This window comes from Scyliorhinus canicula, chromosome 9 (genome assembly GCF_902713615.1).
Source record: "Scyliorhinus canicula chromosome 9, sScyCan1.1, whole genome shotgun sequence".
Classification (NCBI taxonomy): domain Eukaryota; kingdom Metazoa; phylum Chordata; class Chondrichthyes; order Carcharhiniformes; family Scyliorhinidae; genus Scyliorhinus; species Scyliorhinus canicula.
Genome location: NC_052154.1, coordinates 194,378,533 through 194,405,535, shown reverse-complemented (window position 1 = coordinate 194,405,535; position 27,003 = coordinate 194,378,533).

Below are 27,003 nucleotides of genomic sequence, written 5' to 3'. Positions count from 1 at the left end.
CCTCTGTAACCTGCAACATCCTTCCGCACTGTCTACAACTCCACCAACTTTAGTGTTGTCTGCAAATTTACTCACCCATCCTTCTGCCCCCTCCTCTAGGTCATTTATAAAAATGACAAACAGCAACGGCCCCAGAACAGATCCTTGTGGTACGCCACTCCTAATTGAACTCCATTCTGAACATTTCCCATCAACTACCACTCTCTGTCTTCTTTCAACTAGCCAATTTCTGATCCACATCTCTAAATCACCCTCAATCCCCAGCCTCCGTATTTTCTGCAATAGCCGACCGTGGGGAACCTTCTTAAACGCTTTACTGAAATCCATATACACCACATCAACTGCACTACCCTCGTCTACCTGTTCAGTCACCTTCTCAAAGAACTCGATAAGGTTTGTGAGGCATGACCTACCCTTCACAAAATCATACTGACTATCCCTATCATATTATTCCTATCTAGATGATTATAAATCGTATCTTTTATAATCCTCTCCAAGACTTTACCCACCACAGACGTTAGGCTCACCGGCCTATAGTTACCGAGGTTATCTCTACTCCCCTTCTTGAACAAAGGGACCACATTTGCTATCCTCCAGTCCTCTGGCACTATTCCTGTAGCCAATGATGACCTAAAAATCAAAGCCAAAGGCTCAGCAATCTCTTCCCTGGCTTCCCAGAGAATCCTAGGATAAACCCCATCAGGCCCCGGGGACTTATCTATTTTCACCTTGTCCAGAATTGCCAACACTTCTTCCCTACGCACCTCAATGCCATCTATTCTAATAGCCTGGGTCTCAGCATTCTCCTCCACAATATTATCTTTTTCCTGAGTGAAAACTGACGAAAAGTATTGACCAGTTGATTATCAGCTTGCAAATCCTTCCAATAGGCCTATGGCAGATAGTAAGAGTGGGAGAATCTCCTGGTCAGATAAGCTTGATGGAGAGTGACACCCCTCAATGCTACGGTCTCTACCTTCAGGCTCGCAATCTGTTCCAGGAGATACGGAAAGTGGTGTAAGAGTGTGATTAATTTGCCTCACGTGTCTCTGGACATGAGAAGAGGGAAGAACAAGTCCTTCTTCAGGCCCCAACAGGATCCAAGCCAGTGACGAAAGCAGAACCCAAAATCTTTCTTCATTTATCGAGTTTATTGACATTGTTTGTTCTTTTCCCACACACCCAGTGCCCCAGCTGTCCCCTATATGCACTCAAAATACTGAAGTAAAACAATGGCTTTCATCTGTGCACCCTAACAATATCATTAATATATCATTAACACCCCAAAAGTAAATCTGGGAAACTGACTTTTCCCCCCATTGTAATCGTGCTTCTCGCAGATATACCTCAGTGGTGTCCTCCAGTCTTTACCTAGAATTTACAGTGCAGAAGGAGGCCATTCGGCCCATCGAGTCTGCCCACTGTATGTCAGCAGGCTCATTGAGACAGCAATTTAGGGCAAACAGATCACCGGATCACATTTAGTGAGACTCTGATCTCAAAGTGACTCTGGCATCTTCACTGTTGGAACAGGTTAAGCTACAACCTACCTCAGAGTATTGGAGGAACTTATCACCTCACAAGCCTATTGTGTGGCACTCTAACTAATGCTTTTTGGAAGTCCATGAGCACCATATCAACAGCATTACCCTCATCGATCCTCAATAAAAAACTCAAGCAGTTTAACACAGTTTACCCCAAACAAATGCATGCTGGCTTTTCTTAATCAATCTGCATTTGCCTAAATTACTATTGATGTTGTCCGGAATGTTAGATTCTGAAAGCATCTCCACCAATGAGATTAGACTGACTGGCCTCTGGTTGCTGGGCTTATTTTTCATGCTTTTTCGAGCAAGGGTGTAACATTTGTAATTCTCCAGTCCTCTGGCTGAGGAAGATGGGAAAATTACGGCCAGTGCCTTCACAATTTCCACTCTCACTTCCTTCAGCATCGTTGGATATCTCATCCGGTCCTGGTGCCCTACCAACTTTAGGTACACGCTGCCTACCCAATACTTCTTCCTTATCAATGTTAATCCCTTCAAATGCCTGAACTACCTGCTGTTTCACCATGACCTGGGCAACATCATCTTCCTTGGAAGATATCCACTTAATACCTCAGCCTGGTCTTCTGCTTCCATGCTTGTGGGTACTCTAAATCTGCCCCACCCCTCCATGCCCCACCCCACCGTGCCCCACCCCTCCATACCCCACCCCTCCATGCCCCACCCCTCCATGCCCCATCTCTCCATGCCCCACCCCTCCATGCCCCACCCCTCCAAGCCCCACCCCTCCATGTCCCACCTCTCCATGCCCCATCCCTCCATACCCCACCCCTCCATGCCCCACCCCTCCGTGCCCCACCCCTCCATACCCCACCCCTCCGTGCCCCACCCCTCCGTGCCCCACCCCTCCATGCCCCACCCCTCCATGTCCCACCTCTCCATGCCCCACCCCTCCATACCCCACCCCTCCATGCCCCACCCCTCCGTGCCCCACCCCTCCATGCCCCACCCCTCCGTGCCCCACCCCTCCATGCCCCACCACTCCATGTCCCACCCCTCCATACCCCACCCTTCCATGTCCCACCCCTCCATACCCCACCCCTCCATGCCCCACCCCTCCGTGCCCCACCCCTCCATGCCCCACCCCTCCATGCCCCACCCCTCCGTGCCCCACCCCTCAATGCCCCACCCTTCCATGCCCCACCTCTCCATGCCCCACCCCTCCATGCCCCACCCCTCCATGCCCCACCCCTCCGTGCCCCACCTCTCCATGCCCCACCCCTCAATGCCCCACCCCTCCATGTCCCACCTCTCATGTGCCGAGGTAAGACTCCATTCCCTTATTCTATTAGCTGCCAATCCCTTCTCATACTCTCTCTTTGCTTCTCTTTCTTGTATTTTAAATTCCCCTCTGAACCTGTTAAATTCAATCTGTTTCTTGGTTGCATTGTTCACTTGACATCCATCTTAAAAGCACCTTTGCTGCCTCACCTTAACCTCTATCGATTTCATCATCTATCGGAGCACGGGATTTGTTTTCTCGACCTTTCCACTTTGTAGGAACGCACTTGAACAATCTCTCCTTCACAGGCAGCCCATTGTTTAGTTCCAGTCTTGCCCGCTAATCCTTGATTCTAATTCATGTGGGGACCAGATCGATCTCACACATTATTGTTGAATTGCCCCGGTTAACTATTCTTACATGGGATTGTTCCTTATCTTTTTCCAAAGTCAGTCTAAACCTCTTTGATGCAATGATCACTGTAGTAATCCACGGGAGGCAGGAGTTCCGTCACCACACCAATATTTATTTACAATAACGATATTACAGGAGCAGCTACAAACAGTGCTGCTAGCAGCCCAGTCAACTTAAGACTGGCTCACAAAGCCTACACAGGTGATTATATGGGCCCCCTCAATGAGCTATCATTGAGGGAGCTCATACTCCAATTGGCCAACCAATAAAGCCAATTGGAGTTCATTACACCCCTCCCCCCCAAGGTCCGAGGAATTCCTGCCAGCTGGCATTCCTCTGAGCTTCTTCCTGCTCCTCATGTCTGGGTCTGTCACCTCTGTGTCGTCCGCCGGGTCGTTCTCCAAAGTGGGCGGGGTGTACCGTATAGGTGCCCGTCTTTTCCTTGACGACCTCCTTGGAAGTTGTTTTTCCTCCTCCTCGGGGAGAGGTGTCGCAGCGGCCTCGTCGAGTTTGTCCATCTCCGACTCTGATGACTGGATGACGGGGTCTGGAGAAATTGCTCGGGGCTGGGGTGTGGGTATCCTTTCCGTCTGGGCTATTCCAGCTTGAGGCGGTCCTGCTTCACCTGCCTCCAGGCGTGGTTCCGCTGCCCTTATTTGGTCTAGGTGTTTCTTCAGCACCTTACCTCCTATTGAAACCTCATAGGATATGGGCCCTGTCTGGGACTCTACCGTGCCTTTGACCCACGTTGGTCCATTCCCATAATTCTTGACCCAAACCGGTGCCCCCACCTGGAAATGTCTCTGCTGCCGACTATTATCATGCCCCCTGCGTTGGGCTTCCTGTTGTTTCTCCACTTTCCCCGTTAAATTTGGGAAAAGGAGACTCAGCCTCGTTCGCAGCCGCCTTCCCATTAAGAGTTCAGCTGGCGGTATGCCCGTTGTGGAATGCGTTGTGGTCCTGTAATCAAACGCCAGCAGGAGAGCTTTGTGTCTATTGACGCTGCCGGCTGCTTCTTGAGTCCCGCTTTAAGTGTCTGGACCGCTCTCTCTGCCAGGCCGTTGGTCGCTGGATGGTAAGGAGCCATTTTGATGTGACGGACTCCGTTTCCCTTCAGGAATTTTCCAAATTCCCCACTTGTGAATGCCGTTCCGTTGTCCGACACCAATACCTCCGGAAGTCCATGTGTTGCAAACGAGGCCCTGAGCATTTCAATTGTCGATGCTGTGCTGTGCACGCATGGGTTCGAATCACATCCTCGTCGCCACTGTAGTAATCCACGGGAGGCAGGAGTTCCGTCACCACGCCAATATTTATTTACAATAACGATATTACAGGAGCAGCTACAAACAGTGCTGCTAGCAGTCCAGTCAACTTAAGACTGCTCACAAAGCCTACACAGGTGATTATATGGCCCCCCTCAATGAGCTATCATTGATGGAGCTCATACTCCAATTGGCCAAGCAATAAAGCCAATTGGAGTTCATTACAATCACGGTCCCCTAAACGTCCTGCTGCTGACGCCCTTGGTTCCCCTTGGTTCACCTTCATTCCCAAGAGGCAGGTCTGGCAGTGCTCCATTCTCATTGGACTGTAAACACACTGATGCAGAAAATTCTCCTGAATGTGCTCTTGGAACTCTCCCCCCTCCCCCCCTCCCCCCGACCTTTACACTTCTACTATCCCAGTCTATATTTGAATAGTTAAAGCTCTCAATTATAACCATGCTACAATACTTGTACTTGCAAACTTGTTCCTCCACACCTTTCCCATTAATTGCTGAACTGTAGATGACACCAAGGAATGGAATTTTTGTTATTTACCTCCAGCCAAATAGATTTGTCTTTGACCTTTATGGAACATTTTCTCTCTACAGTGCTGCAATATTTTCCGTCATCAATACTGTCACCCGACCCCTTTTGTTTCCTTTCCTATCTTTCCTGAGCCCCTTGTATCCAGGGATAATGTGGTCAATACTCTTCCCAATTTTTATTGCTTCTCCTTAAACTACGAATATGCCAAACTCTCCAGATTTCCTCCTCCTTACGTTCTCAGAGTCAAACTTACTGCACAACTCGTTACTCTTAAGCATTATTGTTCTCTATTCCTTCAGATATAATGTCAAAGGCCTTTGTAACCCAAGCCCGACACCTTTCTGACATACCTTGCCTTTTTACTCAATTGAACCTCTTTACACAGAGGGTGATGAGCATCTGGAATGGGCCACCAGTGGTAGAGGCGGGTCCGATTTTGTCTTTGAAAAAGCAGTTTGACAGTAACATGGGCAGGGATGGGTATAGAGGGATATGGGCCCAAATGGGGCAAGTGGGACTAGCTTAGTGATAGAAACAGGGCAGCATGTTCAAGCTGGGCTGAAGGGCCAGTTTCCATGCTGTAAACATCTCTGGCTCTATGACTCGATTGGTCTAGTTTTCAAAAAATAATTAGTCATTCCTGGGATATGGGTGTCAGCGGCTGGGGTAGCATTTGTTGTCCATCCTTAATTGCCCTTGAACGAGGTGACTTGCCAGGCCATTTCAAGGGGGGGGGCAGTTATGAGTCAACCACGTTGCTATATGGGTCTGCAGTCACATGTGGGCATCATAAGGGTGGCAGACGTCCTTCCCTGAAGGACATTAGTGAACCAGATGGGTTTCCCCAACAATCGACAATGGTTTCATGGTCATCATGGGTGGCACAGTAGCACAGTGGTTGACACTGTTGCTTCACAGCACCAGGGGCTCGGGTTCAAATCCCGCTTGGGTCACTGTCTGTGTGGAGTCTGCACGTTCTCCCCATGTCTGCATGGGTTTTCTCCGGGTGCTCCGGTTTCCTCCCACAAATCCTGATAAGACATGCTTGCTAGGTGAATTGGACATTTTGAATTGTACCCAAACAGGTGCCGGAATGTGGCGACTCTGAGATTTTCACAGTAACTTCATTGCAATGTAAGCCTACTTGTGACAACAATAAAGATTAGACTTTTTATTCCAGACTTCTATTGAATTCAAACTCAAATTTCACCATCTGCCATTGCAGGACCCCAAGCATTACACTGGGACTGTGAATGATTAGTCCAGTGACCATATCACTACGCCACCGCCTCCCCTAGAGCTGTGGGCTTGGCCTCCATCTTGCTTCCTCAAGAGTTTTTCGATCAGCATCAACCTTCTCTCTGGTCTGTTGTTAATTTCCCACACTAAGCCTTGAGGAACATCAGGATCCTCTTCGCCAATGAGCAAAGCCCAGGTCAGACACAACTCCATGCTGACAGTAATGAACAGCTAAGGCAAATGGCCAATTGCTGAGTTTCAAAATATTTTTGCACGAAGAAGGCTGTAAAGTACACAAAGGCATCATGTGTCACAACAGCCAAGCACGTCACAGATTGCGGCTTGGCAAAAGCAGCTGGGGCTTTTTCATGACTGAATCAGTTACAGTGGCCTTGTGGCTTGCCCGGCACATGGGGAGGTGTTTATTGATTGATAAACCCGGCTGCTCTGATGTATATCATTTAATCACTCTGCTGTTAGTATTATTGATTTGAACTGTAGACTGATAACCCAGTTCAAAGTGCAGCCGAGAGTGCCAATGATGCGGCAGCCAAGCCTTTTATCTCACTCCGGGAAATCTTTTACAATAGAAATTGGACATTTGGTTTGATGCACCATTTGTACCACTGCGGGGTGGTGGGGTTAATTTTTAATCTTTATTATTGTCACAAGTAGGCTCACATTAACACTGCAATGAAGTTACTGTGAAAAGCCCCTAGTCACCACATTCCGGCGCCTGTTCGGGTACACAGAGGGAGAATTCAGGATGTCCAATTCACCTAACAGCACGTCTTTCAGAACTTGTCGGAGGAAACCGGAGCACCCGGAGGAAACCCACGCAGACACGGGGAGAACGTGCAGACTCCGCACAGACAGTGGTCCAAGCCGGGAATCGAACCTGGGACCCTGTCGCTGTGAAGCAACAGTGCTACCCACTGTGCTACCTGCAGCCCTGCCCTGCAAACCATCTTCTGGCTCTATCCTCACAACTTAGTTCATAATTCCCAAATACACTCCTTTTGCAACATGTATCGGGGCGGGATTCTCCCATACCCAGCAGGGGGGGTTCCGGCGGGACGGAGTGGCGTGAACCACTCCGGCGTCGGGCTGCCCCAAAGGTGTGGAATCCTCCGCACCTTCAGGGGCTAAGCTGGCGCCGGAGTGGTTTGCGCTCTGCTGACTGGCGTGGAAGGCCTTTGGCGCCACGCCAGCCTGGGCTGAAGGGTTCACCTTTGTGCCGGCCATCGTGGAGGCTGACACGGCTGGTACGTAGGAAAAGAGTGCCCCCACGGCACAGGCCCGCCCGCAGATCGGTGGGCCCCGATCGCGGGCCGGGCCACCGTGGGGGCACCCCCCCGGGGCCAGATTGCCCCGCATCCCCCCAGGACCCCGGAGCCCGCCCGCGCCGTCAGGTCCCGCCGGTGAGGGACCTAGTCTAATTTACGCCAGCGGTACTGGCAAAGAACGGGCCGGACTTTGGCCCATCGCGGGTCTGAGAATCGCCGGGGGGGGGGGGCACTGCGAGAGCGGCTGCGGCGCGATTCCCGCCCCTGCCGAAGCTCCGATGCCGGAGAATTCGGCGGCCGGCGGGGGTGGGATTCATGCCGCCCACTGCCGATTCTCCGACCCGGCGGGTGGTCGGAGAAACCCGCCCCAGATGTTCATACTGCAATCAGCTGCCTTTTAAAAATTCTTCCATGGAATTTGGGCATCATTGGCAAGATGAGGATTTGGTGCCCATCGCCAATTGCCCTTGAGCTGGGTGGCTTGCCGGTCCAATTAAGAGTCAACCACATTGCTGTGGGTTTGACGTTCACAAGTATGTCAGGCCATGTAAAGGTAGCAGATTCCCCCTGGAAAAGATATGATTGAGCTAGATGGGGCTTTACAATAATCAATGACAATTGCTGCGAACAGCATTACTGAGGCTGGTTTGATATTGCAGGTTTATCGATTGAATTTCAGTTGCACCAGTTGCCCTGATGGGAATTGAATCTATGTTCCCAGAGCATTAGCCTGCCTCTCTGGGTCAGCTCTACATCGCCATCTCCTCGCTGCATTCTTTCACGGATCAAAAGGCCACTCCGCCCTTTATCATAGCACTGACCTCGAACCTGAGATCCTGGCCAATATTTATTCCTCAAACAACACCTGTAAAAATGAGACCCTCCTGTCTGCAAATTGGCTGCTGTGTTTTCCACATTACGTTGAGATGCCGGCGTTGGACTGGGGTGAGCACAGTAAGTAGTCTTACAACACCAGGTTAAAGTCCAACAGGTTTGTTTCAAACACGAGCTTTCGGAGCACTGCTCCTTCCTCAGGTCTTCCTCCCACATTACGACAAAAAGGACTGCATTGCCTGTGTGGTGCTTTGGGAGAACTTTAAGTTGTGAAAGGTGTGACATAAATGCAACTCTTTCTGGGTATTTTTTAAGGGAGATCAACCTGGTGGCCCCTCCCAGCATTTATCTCAGTGCCCATAACTGGGCACTACTTTCTCCTGTTCTGCTGTAAGCAGGTGACCGCAGTCTCAGGTGACCTCTTGCATTCAACTGATTTAACTATATAGTTCCACATTCTCTTTGCTTTATCTTTCTTTAATGTTACTCCACAATAGTCGGCCATATTGAACGTTACACTCACTAAGATGATTCATCTTCATTTTATTCTGAGCTATTTTATCTATTTGTTTAGATGTGCTCTGCTTCATATTTCCATATATTGGGCTGGATTCTGTGTTCAGCAGATACTCGTGACTGGTCTCCGCTGGTACCAGGAGCGGAGCCCAGGTGCGATTCCCTCTCCTTTTCCGTGCAAATTCCATCCTAATCTCAGCATCGGGCCCGATACCGAGGTCCAGCAGTGGACTCCCTCCCCCCGTAATTCAAATCCTGCAACCTCCTCTGCTGATATATAGAGACGCCCTCCACAACCCCAATCACCACAGTAATAATGGATCAACTCCAACCCCCCCCCCCACCCCCACCCCGTCCACAGCCCGCACGCATGACGATAGCCTGACCACCTCGTCAAACCTCTCACACCAGACCCCATCTCAGGCGCCCCCATCAGATTCCTCCAGCAGACACCCCCAACAGAGTCCCCCAACAAAAACCCCCAGCAGAGACCCCCATCATTCACCCCTGCCTGAAATCTGAAGAGCAGCCCAGGCAGTGAAGGGAAAAATCACTGCATTTTCACCTACCCTTTCCTAACGTCTGCTGCCTCAGGCAAAAGAGTTTTTTGATATAAATTTAGAATATCCAATTATTTTTTTCCAATTAAGGGGCAATTTAGCGTGGCCAATCCACCTAACCTGCACATCTTTGGGTTATGGGGGTGAAACCCACGCAGACACGGGGAGAATGTGCAAACTCCACACTGACAGTGACCCAGAGCCGGGATCAAACCTGGGTCCTTGACACCGTGAGGCAGCAGTGCTAATCACTGCGCCACCATGCCGTCCGGATAGAATTCACAAATGTAACCAATTTAAATTGAGTTTCTGAATTAGTCATTGCTGTAAAATCAATATTTGTTGGTCCCAGCATTGATCACCAAGGTATCTTATTGAATAAATCCCAGATTGTATAATAGACGGAATTTCTGTATCGATAATGGTGGGGCCATTTACTCTCTCAGTTAGTACAGCAACGTCCAGCACTTGCAAATGAGCAGGACAGCGTAGACACCTGGACGTTGCTGTCTGCAGTACTCTTTTCTTCCACTGGCTGCACTGTTGCAGACTTCACCAATGGAATCTGCACAGAAATGATTCTACAGGCACGAACTGAGACTAGATCTCCACGAGTGGCACTAAAGACAGACTAAATAGTTAAGATGAGTACAATTAATAGTAAGTGAGTTTTTAACAGCACAGTAATTGATAATTAATGATGAGCAACTTCTCGGCTCCTGAAAATTTAGTTTTACAAGTGTGAAATCTCATTGGATTGGATTGGATAGGATTTGTTTATTGTCACGTGTACCGAGGTACAGTGAAAAGTATTTTTCTGCGAGCAGCTCAACAGATCATTAAGTACATGAAAAGAAAAGGAAATAAAAGAAAATACATAATAGGGCAACACAAGATAAACAATGTAACTGCGTAAGCACCGGCATCGGATGAAGCATACAGGGTGTAGTGTTAATCAGGTCAGTCCGTAAGAGGGTTGTTTAGGAGTCTGGTGACAGTGGGGAAGAAGCTGTTTTTGAGTCTGTTCGTGCGTGTTCTCAGACTTCTGAATCTCCTGCCCGATGGAAGAAGTTGGAAGAGTGAATAAGCAGGGTGGAAGGGATCCTTGATTATGCTGTCCGCTTTCCACAGGCAGCGGGAGGTGTAGATGGAGTCAATGGATGGGAGGCAGGTTGTGTGATGGACTGGGCTGTGTTCACGACTCTGAAGTTTCTTGTGGTCCTGGGCTGAGCAGTTGCCATACCAGGCTGTGATGCAGCCAGATGGGATGCTTTCTATGGTGGATCTGTAAAAGTTGGTAAGAGTTAATGCGGACATGCCGAATTTCCTTAGTTTCCTGAGGAAGTCTAGGCGCTGTTGTGCTTTCTTGGTGGTAGCGTCGACGTGGGTGGACCAGGACAGATTGTTGGTGATGTGCACCCCTAGGAATTTGAAACTGCTAACCATCTCCACCTCGGCCTGTTGATGCTGACAGGGGTGTGTACAGTACTTTGCTTCCTGAAGTCGATGACCAGCTCGTTAGTTTTGCTGGCATTGAGGGAGAGATTGTTGTTCCTGCACCACTCCACTAGGTTCTCTATCTCCCTCCTGTATTCTGACTCGTTGTTATTCGAGATCCGTCCCATTATGGTCGTATCATCAGCAAACGTCTAGATGGAGTTGGAACCAAATTTTGCCACGCAGTCGTGTGTGTACAGGGAGTAGAACAGGGGGCTAAGTACGCAGCCTTGCGGGGCCCCGGTATTGAGGACTATTGTGGAGGAGGTGTTGTTGTTTATTCTTACTGACTGTGGTCTGTGGATCAGAAAGTCGAGGATCCAGTTGCAGAGTGAGGAGCCAAGTCCTAGTTGTTGGAGCTTTGATATGAGCTTGGCTGGGATTATGGTGTTGAAAGCGGAGCTGTAGTCAATAAATCGGAGTCTGATGTAGGAGTCCTTGTTGTAGAGATGCTCCAGGGATGAGTGTAGGGCCAGGGAAATGGCGTCTGATGTGGACCGGTTGCGATGGTATGCGAATTCAAGTGTTTCAAGGTGTTCTGGGAGCATGGAGGTGATGCGCTTCATGATCAATCTCTCAAAGCACTTCATTACGACTGAAGACAGGGCCACCGGACGGTAGTCATTGAGGCACATTGCCTGATTCTTCTTTGGCACCGTTATAATGGTGGTCTTCTTGAAGCAGATGGGGACCTCGGAGCGGAGTAGGGACAGGTTAAAGATGTCCGTGAACACATCTGCCAGCTGGTCCGCGCAGGCTCTGAGTGCATGACCAGGGGTCCCGTCCGGGCCCGTCGCCTTCCGAGGGTTCACTTTCAGGAAGGCCTCTGACTTCGGAAGCTGTGATGGTGGGTGAGATATGGGCTGCTGGGGCACTCAAAAGCGGATTGTTGGCTTCCTGCTCGAACCTAGCATAGAATGCATTGAGTTCATCGGGAAGGGGTGCGCTGCTGCCGGAGATACGCTCAGCTTCACTTTGTTGTTTAGTCTTTGCCACAATCGCTGAGAGTCTGTCTGTGACTCTAGCTTGGTTTGATATTATCTCTAGGCATCTCAGTTGGCTTTGTGGAGGTCGTACCTGGATTTCTTGTATTACCTCAAATAATGGATGTTGCACATTGAAGAAAATGTTTTAGCCTTTTTGCTTTTACATCTTCCCCTTAACCTAATTTTCAGTACCAAGTCTTTAGTGTACTTCCTGCATACTGATTTAATTGCAGTCAGTGACTCTCAGTGAAGGTTCTTCAATCTAATTGGTTGAGGAGATTCCCTGCTGCTCTTCTTGTCCTGCTCACAGATGCCACGGACCCTATGTAAAAGACAACATATTCGAACAAACATGGATTAGTGCAAGTTTCTTTTGACAAGTGTGCAAAGTCCCTGTGCAGCTGTGAATGTGGTGAATAGCAAAAGGCATTCTTTCCTTGCTCAGACCAAAGATCTGAGCGTTTTCTACTCTGCAGCTGAGCTTTTTGTTGAATACCTAATTTCCCGAGATTTACCCTGAATCCCCAAGTTTTTTGAGTTAAACCCGACAATCTTTTGTTTTGCTCAACCCCTGCCTGTTCAAGTGCGGCCAGCAAAACTCCTCCGGTGAATCCTGCTGCCACCCCAGGAGTGCGGCAAAGTTTAAGTCAACAGATACTGACATCAATCGTAGTTTGTTGCCAGGGGTCAAGGAACTTTGCAGATTGACATGTGCTTGTAAGCTTTGGGCCGCAGCTCAGGAACAATCAAGATTTTGGCACAGTTTCGCATCTGTAATAAAATGTGATGGCTGTGCGACATTTGATGTTTTCAAATATTATTGATAGATGACGCTACTCATCGATGGGATAAAACAGTCTTCTCCTCATTCATCTTAGACAATCCCTCGGAGTCAGGGTTGTCTCACTTCCACCCTAGCAGTGAGTTCTCAGGTGATTGAGGAGTTCAGTGCGTGACCTGCACTCCCCCTCACAGGTGGGGAAGATGGTGGTTGGAGGAACGGGTGGGTGGGGAGCTCGCGTTACCAGGTGTTCTTTTCACTGTCGACAGTTGGCTTCAGATTGCTTCAGCTCCTTCCCCAATGCTTTTCTTGCACTTCAGGACACCTTGGACCAGGGATTCCCAGATGGCGGTGGGGATGTTGCGCTTTTTCAAGAAGGCTTTTCAGGTTGTCCTTGAAGTGTTTCCTTGGCCCTCCTGGGGTCCACTTGCCTTGTTAAATCTCCGAATATTGGGCAGGCCATCCAACAGCATTTTCCATTACACTTGTCACTGCACCCTTAAGCCCGAAAGCTTTTTGCCCATAAATTTGTTGAAAGTGCGAGTTGGCACACGCTGGTACGAGCTGGCACATGCTGGTACGAGCTGGTAATGTCGTACCTGGGTCTTGAATGAAGAAGGCAGCTGACAGGGTATCTCAGTAACTAATCAGATTGAAGAGTTGGAAAATAAATACAATTACAGCTGAGAAGAATGGCAAATTAAAGGGGATGAATTTAATAGCAGATAAGGTACAGAACGTGCACTAAGGAGAGGCAAAGAATGATTGGATTGGAAGATAGAGAGAGAAAAACGAGACAGGAAAGTAAGAAAAAATCTTAACTTTAACGTTTACGTTTTTGAAATCTCACTGAAAAATTGAAGCAATAGACTCCACACTTTAATTGTATGATTGTAATGACAAGACTTATGTCTGTGGTCAGATTAATGGGCATTAAGTGGCAAGTACGGCAAGTTTCTAAAATAACGGAGAGGCTAGGGGCAGGTTAATGGATTTGCGAAGATAATGATGGAATTGCATAGATTAGACAGCAACATTTGCTGCATGGGTCTCGCACAACCCAAAGATGTGCAGTGTAGGTGGATTGGCCATGCTAAATTGCCCCTTAATTGGAAAAAAAAGACAGATCAGCAGAAGGCCTTCAAGCCTCTCGAACCTGTTCCATTAGAACATGGCAGATTTGCAATCTAACTCTATATACCGGTCTTTACCCATAAAATCTAGCATTCTCAGATTAAAAATTAACAAATGATCTTGCACCAATTGCCTCCTTTAACCATACATCTGCTACTCGCCTGAATCACGTTTTGGTTTATTCATTCATGGAAGAGAGGTGTCACTTGCAAGGCCACGTTTATTAACTATTCCCTAACTGTTATCGAGGATGTGGTGCTGATCCAGCTTCTTGACCAGCTGCAGTCCATGTGGTGTAGGTATACCCACAGTGCTGTCAGTGAAGGAGCTTCAGGCTTTTGACCCAGAGACGGTGCAGGAACAACTGAAATAGTTTCAAGTCAGGATGGTGTGTGGCTTGGAGGGGAACTTGCAGGTGGCGACGTCCCCATGTATCTGCTGCTTTTGTCCTTTAACGTGGTAAAAATTGCAGGTTTGTAAGGTGATGGCAAAGGAGCCTTGGTGAGTTGCTGCAGTGCATCTTGTAGATGGCGTACACGGCTGCCACTGTGATTCGGTGGTGGAGGGAGTGAATGTTGAAGGTGGTGGATGGGCCTCCAATCAACTTTCTCCTGGATGCTCTAATTGACTCCAGTTTAGCCAGGGCTCCTTGATGCCACACTCGGTCAAATGCTGCCTTGATGTCAAGACCAGTCACTCTCAGCTCATCTATTGTTCATTTTTGGACTAAGTCTGCAATATGTTCAGGGGTTGAGTGACCCTGGCAGACCCCAAATGAGCATCAGTGAGCAGGTTATTGCTGCTTACTAGCACTGTCGATGGACCCTTCCATCACTTTCCTGAAGGTCAAGAGTAGGTTGGTGTGGTGGTAAGTGACCAGATTGGATTTGTCCGGCTTTTTGTGGACAGGACACAGCTGGGCAATGTTCAGTGGTGCTCGGTAGATGCCAGTGGAGCAGATGTACTGGAGCAACTTGACTAGGGGCACGGCAAGTTCTGGAGCACAAGTCTTCTTCTATTGTCACCCCCCCCCCCCCCCCCCCCCCACCCATGCTCCAATCCTATCCCTGTAAACTAACATCCCTGGACACAAAGGGGCAATTTTAGCAAGGCCAATTAGCCTAACCTGCACATCTTTGCACTGTGGGAGGAAACAGGAGCGTCCGGAGGAAACCCAAATGGATTCAACCTTTTTCTCCATAGAAGCTATATCATCTCTCACTACCGCCCTGATGTCATCCTCAAATATCAGAGCTCCTCCATCATTGAGGATGGGGATATTTGTGGAGCCTCCTCCTCCAGTGAGCGTTTAATTGTCACCACCATTCACGGCTGGATGTGGCAGGACTGCAGATCTTAGATCTGATGCGTTTGTTGTGAAATCGCTTAACTCTGTCTATTTCTTGCTGATTATACTGTTTGGCTCACAAGTAGTCCTGTGTTGTAGCTTCACCAGGTTGACATCTCATCTTTCTGTATGCCTGATGTTGCTCCTGGCATGCTCTCCGGCACTCTTCATTGAACCAGGGTTGATCCCTTGGCTTGTTGGGAATGGTAGAGTGGGGGATATGCTGGGGCATGTGGTTGAATACAATTCTTTTGTTGCTGATGGCCCACAGGGCCTCATGAGTGTTCAGCTTTGAGTTGCTAGATCTGTTTGAAATCTAACCCCTTCAGCATGGTGCCACACAACATGACAGAGAGCATGCGCAGCGTGAAGACGGGACTCCACAAGCACTGAACATGGTAACTCCTACCAATATTGCCAGGGACAGATGCACCAGTGACAGATAGATTGGTCAAACCAAAGTCAAGTAGGTGTTTCCCTCTTGATGTTTTCCTCACCGACTGCTGCAGACCCAGTCTAACCTCCATGACCTTTAGGACTGGCCAGCTCGGAGTAGCTGTGGGAGGACCGGGGGACAGTAGATATTAATCAGTGTTCTCGATGCCTGCTCAACTCTCAGCAATGCCTAAGATCCTGGACCAGATCTGCAACGTTTTTGAAGCTTTAAGGCTGTGCGGAAAGATCGATTCGTTCCAGGAGTAATATGATAAGAAATAGGGCTTTGTTATTTTGTAGAGCAAGATTTATTAAAGCAAAAAAAAAATATTTAAACTTTCAAACTTCAACCCTAACAATCGCAGATTATATGCAGTTTCTTAACTTTAACACACAAATTCCCATTACACAGCACTTTAAATGTACATGCAGCTCTCATTCCACTTACATAGTCAGGCAAAGGCCATACTTGCAGTTATAAAGCAATGTTTCTTCTGTTAAGGAAGTTCTTTCAGTACCCTTTTCTAAAGTATATCTCAGTGGCAACACTCATGACATCTCTTGGTTGATTTCCAAAGCTTTCTTTATGCACCTGTTCAAAACAGGTTTCTTTCACTCTCTCTCTCTCCAAGCTCTGCCCAGCACCACACATAAAGGTTTTCTGGAGTTTCCAGACTTGAACCCATCAACGTTATCTTGGCTGTTTGATTTTCCACTCCTGTTTGTACAAAAAAACAAAGCCTTGCCACTGATATGCAACTAATCTCCCATTAACGGACAAAGAGGCCATCAGCCTCTGTCATGGGCTAATGGCTGGTCAGACAGGAGTGTCCCGAAGGACAATTGATCTGGGGCATCCGGTGTGTTCTCACTAACAAGATTAAGTCTGACTGGGTCAATGTACCTCTGCTAGGTGTGGACGTATCCCTCAGACTCTGTGGTGGCAGTTGATTTGCCTCAGTCTGTTTAACTCCTAAATTGCCTGCTGCTGCATCTTTGATTCAATTTCTGGACCCAATTTCCTAATATCTCCCTCGCTTAGCATCAGCAAAAGGTTGCCTTGTCAATGTTTGACCTGATGTCATGATATTTCATAGGGTCTGGCATCAGTGGTGGGTTCAACTCCCTCCCCACTGGCTGGGACAGGTCATATCCAGGGATGGAGATCCTGGTGTGTGGAATATTGTCTGTAGGGTATGCTTCTGTGTGTATGTCCATGTCAGGCTTCCCCGAGGGAGAAACAGAGTTTTTTTTTTATAAATTTAGAGTAGCCAATTATTTTTTTCCAATTAAGTGGCAATTTAGCGTGGCCAATCCACCTAACCTGCACATCTTTGGGTTGTGGGGGTGAAACCCACGCAGATATGGGGAGAATGTGCAAACTCCACACGGACAGGAGGGAGAAACAGAGTTAATGGCCAGAATCGTTCTGGCCCATTCACTGCAGGTGCATATCCTGTAATGGCCGCTAACTCTGACAAGAAGCCAAAAATTAGTGGTGTCCCTCAGGGATCAGTGTTGGGCCCACAATTGTTCACAATTTACATAGATGATTTGGAGTTGGGGACCAAGGGCAATGCGTCCAGGTTTCCAGATGACACTAAGATGAGTGGTAAAGCGAAAAGTGCAGAGGATACTGGAAGTCTGCAGAGGGATTTGGATAGGTTACGTGAATGGGCTCGGGTCTGACAGATGGGATACAGTGTTGACAAATGTGAGGTTATCCATTTTGGTAGGAATAACAGCAAAAGGGATTATTATTTAAATGATAAAATATTAAAACATGCTGCTGTGCAGAGAGACCTGGGTGTGCTCGTGCATGAGTCACAAAAAGTTGGTTTACAGGTGCAAGTGATTAAGAAGGCAAATGGAAATTTGTCCTTCATTACTAGAGGGATGGAGTTTAAGACTAGGGAGGTTATGCTGCAATTGTATAAGGTGTTAGCAAGGCCACACCTGGAGTATTGTGTTCAGTTTTGGTCTCCTTACTTGAGAAAGGACGTACTGGCACTGGAGGGTGTACAGAGGAGATTCACTAGGTTAATCCCAGAGCTGAAGGGGTTGGATTACAAGGAGAGGTTGAGTAGACTGGGACTGTACTCGTTGGAATTTAGAAGGATGAGGAGGGATCTTATAGAAACATATAAAATTATGAAGGGAATAGATAGGATAGATGCGGGCAGATTGTTTCCACTAGCGGGTGAAAGCAGAACTAAGGGGCATAGCCTCAAAATAAGGGGAAGTAGATTTAGGACTGAGGTTAGGGGGAACTTCTTCACCCAAAGGGTTGTGAATCTATGGAATTCCTTGCCCAGTGAAGCAGTTGAGGCTCCTTCATTACATGTTTTTAAGGTAAAGATAGATAGTTTTTTGAAGAATAAAGGGATTAAGGGTTATGGTGTTCGGGCCGGAAAGTGGAGCTGAGTCCAAAAAAGATCAGCCAAGATCTTATTGAATGGCGGAGCAGGCTCGAGGGCCAGATGGCCTACTCCTGCTCCTAGTTCTTATTAGGTTTGCTCTGGCAAGTGCTCAGAAGATGATGTCCCCTGGATCTCTCTGCTGAAGGAATCAGGTTCCTGCCCAGTGAGAGCATCAACCTGATTATTATCAATTTTAGTTAATTTAGATATGCGTAAATGGCTTAATGCCGTTGTTTCCAGGGATATTGCTGGCATGATGTTACGCCGATGGGAATCGCTACTGATTCCCAAAAACGGAAACCAGTTGTGATGACCAAGGTAGGGAGGTGAGTATCGCCCCCCCGGGTGGTGAGGGACATGGCCGGGAAGAGCCCTGGCAATGCCCACTGGTACCCTGGCAATGACAGCCTGCCGCAATCTCCATTGAGCTGGGCTTGCCCTCTCCATGATGCCTCGCCCCCGCCTCACCAGAATGATGGTGCAAATGGCGCCGCCCTTGCTTTGTTTTGACAAAAGTGTCAGAAGGTCTGGAGAGAAAACCTGGCTGTTTCTCTGTGGAGCAACACGCCCGGTGTTCAGTCAGAATCTGACACTGCCATTTCCTGGGAAAAACCCGCCCGTTTGCTTTGAGTCCAATATGAATTCTTCAGCATAAGCTGCGATGTTTCCTTGTTAATTTCAGGCCTATCTCTGGGAATCTCAATAAAACTGCTGCTTGTAGGTAGCTGCGGTCAAAAAGAAGTCAGTAACATGCTTATAATTTTGGGTTCCCGATCAATAACTGCGTTTTTAACTGTCAGATGATAGCTGTTTTATAAATGAGAGTTTTACACTATTTAATATTCTACCTCATGTTCCAATGTTTGGGTGAAACTATTTCTTTTTCAGATCATAAAATAATTGCTGTTGAATAATCTTAGCCTGAAGTTGATCTGTGTTTGATGCTAGGCCGGAGCATCTTTCCAGATCAACCCTGTGCTGGGAGCTGAGAAAGAGCCAACATTTATCGAGTCTGAGTCTTCGTGTTTTAATATAACGACCTGTCTGAATAATATGTAAAAGACAATGATTAACAATTTGTTTCGACCTCTTGCCACGAACATTTTTATTTTCGTCTAAGCGGGAACGTCTTGATGTAGGTTTGTTGCACCTCAGCGCAGTTCAACGCAACAGGGAGTTGAGTTAATGGCCACAGACACAACCATTAAACGAGGGAATTCCAACAAACACCATCATTTCTGCAATCACTTCGTAGCCAGACTCAATAACCGGAAAATTATGCCCAGCAATGTTAATGTGTGAATATTTGATATGTTCACAACAAGTTGTTTTGCCCATGAAGATATTAACGATTTCAAATACATGGCACCATGCTTCTTGTAAAATGCAAAAAAAAGAACCTTGATAAAGGTAGACTAAATGTTTGCTCAGTGCGAAGGTTCACCAGGATAATATCCCAGATGGGGCGATCAGCACCATTCCTCAAACAGAAAGGTCAGTGGCGATGGAAGAATCAGCAAAACCTGACTGTAAATCATGTATGTGAGTAAAGTGAATCGATTAAATGGTCAACAACTTTTCACTGATATTATGGTTAAAAAGATTCTCAATACCTGGAAGTTAATAATCATGAACGCTCAGGGCTCCCAAGCGCTCCCCAGCGTCACATTCGAACAGGAGCCGGAGTGTGACGACTAGGGGCTTTTCACAGTAACTTCATTGCAGTGATAATGTAAGCCTAGTTGTGACACTAAGAAAGATCATTACCCTTATATTTACTCAAAGAGCTAGAAGGAAAGAAAGCCCTGCTAACTTCAGAGTAACTATTTTAAACACCAAAACCGATACCGCACGGGATACATCTATCCCTCCCAAACTGCGGGGTAGAACACTCACTATTCAGTCCCGGTGTCAGTATTCAGTCTCTCAAACGGAGAACTGTGCTCCATAGTTTGGCCAAAGAAGTAGGTATTAAGGGTCATCTTCAAGAAGCAGAGGCTGTGGGATTTAAGAAGGATATTCCAGATCTAAAGGCTGAGGCAGTGCAAACAATGTTGTCAATTGTGGAGTCATTAAAATTGGAAATGAGCAAGAGAACTAAATTGAAGTCGTGCAGAGTTATCAAGAGGGTTTTAGGGCTGGGGGAAATTACAGAGATAGAGAGGGGCGAGGTCATCCTGCATAATCACATGCTAAAAAGTTATTTTTTTGAAGGAAAAGCTGCAGATGGAGTTTGAGCTGCTGTCCATGGACAAGGTGGTGAGTCAGCTGTGGCGCTTTTTTGTGGGTATTTTACAAGTCTGGGGAGAAGGCCACTCGTGCTTTGGCCCACCAGCTGAGGTGGCAGGCGGCTTCCTGGGAGATTGTACAGGTTACAGACCCAAGCGGTAGTTTGGTCTCCGTCCCGGTCAAAGTGAATGCACCTTCTGAGGCATTCTATCAGAATAGGTTGGATAAGACTTCAGACTTGTTGAGGTTCTTGAATGGGGTGTCCTTTCCAGTAGTTGATAGAGAGAAATGGGAGGATTTGGAGGCTGCGGTAAGCCTGGAGAACATACAAAATGGCATTCGATTGATGCACACCGGCATTGATGGGTTTCCCATTGAGTTTTATGAGAGTTTTGCGGATCAACTGATTCCATTGATGGTGGACATGTTTAATGACTCCTTGTCCAGGGGGTCCCTGCGCATCACGGTTTCACAGGCCTCTATTTCTCTTATCTAAAGAAGGATAATGAGCCCACGGAATGTGGGTCGAATCGACCCGTATTATCACTGAATGCTGACTCTAAACTATTTGCTAAGGTGTTTTGCGATTGAAGCCCTGTTTTCGGGCATCGTTAAGGATCAGCATGTTGGCCAATATACATTGGCTGCTGATTGTGGTTCTTCCCCACGCCCACCCCCCCTCTTCCTTGCCCAGCCCAGACGTGATCATATCAATGGATGCTGAGAAAGCTTCTGATAGGGTGGAGTGGGGTTACCTTTTTTAGATTCTGGGGAGGTTCAGTGTGGGGCAAAGAATAATTTCTTGGATTTGGTTATTGTATAAGGCCCACACTTGAGCTCGGGGTACATAAGAACATAAGAACTAGGAGCAGGAGTAGGCCATCTGGCCCCTCGAGCCTGCTCCGCCATTCAATGAGATCATGGCTGATCTTTTGTGGACTCAGCTCCACTTTCCGGCCTGAACACCATAACCCTTAATCCCTTTATTCTTCAAAATACTATCTATCTTTACCTTAAAAACATGTAATTAAGGAGCTTCAACTGCTTCACTGGGCAAGGAATTCCATAGATTCACAACCCTTTGGTTGAAGAAGTTCCTCCTAAACTCAGTCCTAAATCTACTTCCCCTTATTTTGAGGCTATGTCCCCTAGTTCTGCTTTCACCCGCCAGTGGAAACAACCTTCCCGTATCTATCCTATCTATTCCCTTCATAATTTTATATGTTTCTATAAGATCCCCCCTCATCCTTCTAAATTCCAACGAGTACAGTCCCAGTCTACTCAACCTCTCCTCGTGATCCAACCCCTTCAGCTCTGGGATTAACCTCGTGAATCTCCTCTGCACACCCTCCAGCGCCAGTACGTCCTTTCTCAAGTAAGGAGACCAAAACTGAACACAATACTCCAGGTGTGGCCGCACTAACACCTTATACAATTGCAACATAACCTCCCTAGTCTTAAACTCCATCCCTCTAGCAATGAAGGACAAAATTCCATTTGCCTTCTTAATCACCTGTTGCACCTGTAAACCAACTTTCTGTGACTCATTTACTAGCACACCCAGGTCTCTCTGCACAGCGGCATGCTTTAATATTTTATCGTTTAAATAATAATCCCATTTGCTGTTATTCCTACCAAAATGGATAACCTCACATTTGTCAACATTGTATTCCATTTGCCAGACCCTAGCCCATTCACTTAACCTATCCAAATCCCTCTGCAGACTTCCGGTATCCTCTGTACTTTTCGCTTTCCCATTCATCTTAGTGTCATCTGCAAACTTGGACACATTGCCCTTGGTCCCCAACTCCAAATCATCTATGTAGATTGTGAACAATTGTGGGCCCAACACGGATCCCTGAGGGACACCACTATCTACTGATCGCCAACCAGAGAAGCACCCATTAATCTCCACTCTTTGCTTTCTATTAATTAACCAATCCTCTATCCATGCTACTACTTTACCTTTAATGCCATGCATCTGTATCTTATGCAGCAGCCTTTTGTGTGGCACCTTGTCAAAAGCTTCCTGGAAATCCAGATATACCACATCCATTGGCTCCCCATTATCCACTGCACTGGTAATGTCCTCAAAAAATTCCACTAAATTAGTTAGGCACGACTTGCCCTTTATGAACCCATGCTGCGTCTGCCCAATGGGACAATTTCTATCCAGATGCCTCGCTATTTCTTCCTTGATGATAGATTCCAGCATCTTCCCTACTACCGACGTTAAGCTCACTGGCCTATAATTTCCTGCTCTCTGCCTACCTCCTTTTTTAAACAGTGGAGTCACGTTTGCTAATTTCCAATCCACCGGGACCACCACAGAGTCTAGTGAATTTTGATAAATCATCACTAGTACATCTGCAATTTCCCTCGCCATCTCTTTTAGCACTCTGGGATGCATTCCATCAGGGCCAGGAGACTTGTCTACCTTTAGCCCCATTAGCTTGCCCATCACTACCTCCTTAGTGATAACAATCCTCTCAAGGTCATCACCTGTCATAACCTCATTTCTATCAGTCACTGGCATGTTATTTGTGTCTTCCACTGTGAAGACTGACCCAAAAAACCTGTTCAGTTCCTCAGCCATTTCCTCATTTCCCATTATTAAAACTCCCTTCTCATCCTCTAAAGGACCAATATTTACCTTAGCCACTCTTTTTTGCTTTATATATTTGTCAAAACTTTTGCTGTCTGCTTTTATATTCTGAGCAAGTTTACTCTCATACTCTATCTTACTCTTCTTTATAGCTTTTTTAGTAGCTTTCTGTTGCCCCTTAAATATTTCCCATACTTCTAGTCTCCCACCAATCTTTGCCACTTTGTATGCTCTTCAATTTGATACTGTCCCTTATTTCCTTAGATATCCACGGTCGATTTTCCCTCTTTCTACCGTCCTTCCTTTTTGTTGGTATAAACCTTTGCTGAGCACTGTGAAAAATCGCTTGGAAGGTTCTCCACTGTTCCTCAACTGTTCCACCATAAAGTCTTTGCTCCCAGTCTACCTTAGCTAGTTCTTCTCTCATCCCCTTGTAATCTCCTTTGTTTAAACACAAAACACTAGTATTTGATTTTACTTTCTCACCCTCCATCTGTATTTTAAATTCCACCATATTGTGATCGCTCCTTCTGAGAGGATCCCTAACTATGAGATCATGAATCAATCCTGTCTCATTACACAGGACAAGATCTAGGACCGCTTGTTCCCTCGTAGGTTCCATTACATACTGTTCTAGGAAACTATCGGGGATACATTCTATAAACTCCTCCTCAAGGTTGCCTTGACCGACCTGGTTAAACCAATCGACATGTAGATTAAAATCCCCCATGATAACTGCTGTACCATTTCTACATGCATCAGTTATCTCTTTGTTTATTGCCTGCCCTACCATAACGTTGGCCGATAGACTACTCCTATCAATAGTTTTTCGCCTTACTATTCCTGATTTCCACCCAAATGGATTCAACCTTATCCTCCATAGCACCTATATCATCCCTAACTATTGCCCGGATGTCATCCTTAAATAACAGAGCTACACCACCTCCCTCACCATTCACTCTGTCCTTCCGAATAGTTTGATACCCTCAGATATTTAACTCCCAGTCGTGACCATCCTTTAACCATGTTTCAGTAATGGCCACTAAATCATAGTCATTCACGATGATTTGCGCCATCAACTCATTTACTTTATTCCGAATACTACGAGCATTCAGTACACTTATGTTGGTTTTTTTACCTGTTTTGAATCTTAACATCTCCAGTTTTACTCCTTTTAGTATTACTGGGCCTATTCACTGAGCACCCCTCAGTCACTGTACCTTGTACTGTCGCCCTTTTTGATTTTTGACTATGTCTTCTCTGTCTTGCACTTTCCTCTTTACTTCCTTTTGCTTCTGTCCCTGTTTTACTACCTTCCAACTTCCTGCATCGGTTCCCATCCCCCTGCCACATTAGTTTAGGTACATTTTACTGAATAGGTGCACTAGACAGTGGTGTCCATTGTCTCTGCTCCTGTTTGCCCTAGCGATCGGCTATTGCGCAGAGATCTTCCAATTGTGGAAGGGGATAAGAAAGAGAGCAGGGAGCATAGGGTGGCCTTATATGTGGACAACCTGCTGCTTTATATCATGGACCCAGTCTCCACTATGGGTGAAATAATTAAGTTACTGAAGAGCATTAGCCTCTTCTCGGAGCATAATTGAATCTGGAGAGGAGTGAATACTTTCCAGTTAACCCCCCCCCCCCCCCCCCGGGTGGGATGTCAATCTGGGGGTGTTACCTTTCCTTCTTGCCAGATCTAGCTTTTGCTATCTGGGGATCTGTGTGGTCCACGATTGGGTCCTGCTCCATAAATTGAACGATGCTGGTCTGGCGAGCAAGGTTAAGTCCAACTTGGAAAAGTGGGATGGCCTTCCCATGTCCTTGCTGAGCAGAGTCCAGGCTATTAAAATGAATATCCTTCCAAGATTTTAATTTATTTTTTAGTGTCTCCCCACTTTTTTCCCTCAGTCCTTTTATGTTAGGATTGATAAGTTGGTTGCCCCCTTTACATGGGCAGGGGAGACCCCAAGGATATGTGGAGTAGTTCTTCAAAGGGACAGACAGTGGGGTTGGGGGGGGGTCTAGCGTTGTCCAATTTGCTTTTCCATTGTTGGACGGCTAATACTGAGAAGGTGTTGGGATGGCTCAGTGAACTGAGCTCCACATGGGTACAGATAGAGATGGGTTCATGTCGGTTCAGGGGTATTGGTCACGACCCCGCTACCGTTCTGCATAGCGAGGTATTCATCGGATATGGGGTGGTGTTCCCCCTTTGGATAGGGAAGCAATTCCGGCAGCATTTTAAGCTTGTTATTGCTGGTCCCTATTTGTGATCACCACCTATTAATGCCGCCGAGTTTCGACTCAACGTTTAGAGGAGAAGGCTATACTTCAGTTATACAGGGCATTGGTGAGATCACATCTGGACTATTGTGCACAGTATTGGTCTCCTTATTTAAGGAAAGATGTAAATGCATTATCATAGATTCATAGATTATCATAGAATTTACAGTGCAGAAGGAGGCCATTCGACCCATCGAGTCTGCACCGGCTCCTGGAAAGAGCACCCTACCCAAGGTTAATACCTCCACCCTATCCCCATAACCCAGTAACCCCACCCAACACTAAGGGCAACTTTGGTCACTAAGGGCTATTTATCATGGCCAATCCACCTAATCTGCACATCTTTGGACTGTGGGAGGAAACCGGAGCACCCGGAGGAAACCCACGCACACACGGGGAGGATGTGCAGACTCCGCACAGACAGTGAGCCAAGCCGGAATCGAACCTGGGACCCTGGAGTTGTGAAGCAATTGTGCTATCCACAACAGTTCAGTGAAGGTTTACTGGACTAATACCAAGACCGAGTGGGTTGTCTTGTGAGGAAAGGTTGGAAAGGTTGGGTTTGTATCTGCTGGAGTTTAGAAGTGTGAGAGGCGACTTGATCAAAACTTTTAAGATCCTGAGGGGTATTGACAGGGTGGATGTGAAGGGGCTGTTTCGATCTAGAACTAGGGGGTCACTGTTTAAAATAAGGGTTTGATCATTTAAGACAGAGATGAGGGGAAATCATTTTCTCAGAGGGCCATGTGTTCCTGGAACTCTCTTCCTCAGAAGTCCATGTGTGGTAGCGTGGCCCCTTTAAAGGGACGGGGTCGAGGGACCATGTGACATGCTCAAGGCCAATTGTGCCGAACACTGGCCAACGGGGAGATTGCGCAGGGCCCTGGGAGCAGGATCCCAGGCTGTGTGGACGTCAGAGCTGGAGTGTTATTAAGCTCTCTTCCTCTTACTTGCCCTCCTTTACCATTCATCAATAAACCCCTGGTTAACTATTGGAAGCCTCCAGGGTCTGTCTTGAGCCACCACATTGGCGACAAGGTAAAATGTTTGATCGCAGCCTTACGTACGTCATGAATTGAGAGCCGAGCGGGGGGGAGGAGGGAGCAGTTGGGAAAGTAAGGACTCACCAACGAGAGTCGGGAACCATTAAACTGTGAGTAAAAATTCCTCTCGTCAGTAATCTAGATCTTTGACAAAGCAGCTGAAGATTGGAGTCAGTACATCGAACAACTCAGCTATTCTTTTACCACAAACAAGATCACATGGAGGATAAGCACGTGCAGCACGGTAGCACATTCGTTAGCACTGTTGCTTCACAGCGCCAGGGTCCCAGGTTTGATTGGGTCACTGTCTGTGCGGAGTCTGCACGTTCTCCCTGTGTCTGCGTGGGTTTCTTCCGGGTGCTCCAGTTTCCTCCTACAAGTCCCAAAAGATGTGGTGTTAGGTGAATTGGACATTCTGAATTCTCCCTCTGTGTACACGAACAGGCGCCGGAATGTGGCGACTAGGGGTTTTTCACAGTAACTTCATTGCAGTCTTAATGTAAGCCTACTTGTGACAATAAAGATTATTAAAAAACAGAAGGTGATACCTCTAACAGTTTGCGGGCTCCAAACGTGTAATTTAAGTAGGGACCTCAAGTTACTGGAGACACACAACTCGAAGAGCGTTGATCAGATAGTTATGTTGGTCAAAGAACACTTCAGCCCAAGGCCCATGATATCCTCCAATGTTATAAATTTAAGTCTGCAGTGAGGGACCATGAAGAGTCTGTCACAGCCTTCATAGCCAGGCTTCACCAGCTCGCTGAGCACCGGGGTTTGGAGCTGCTC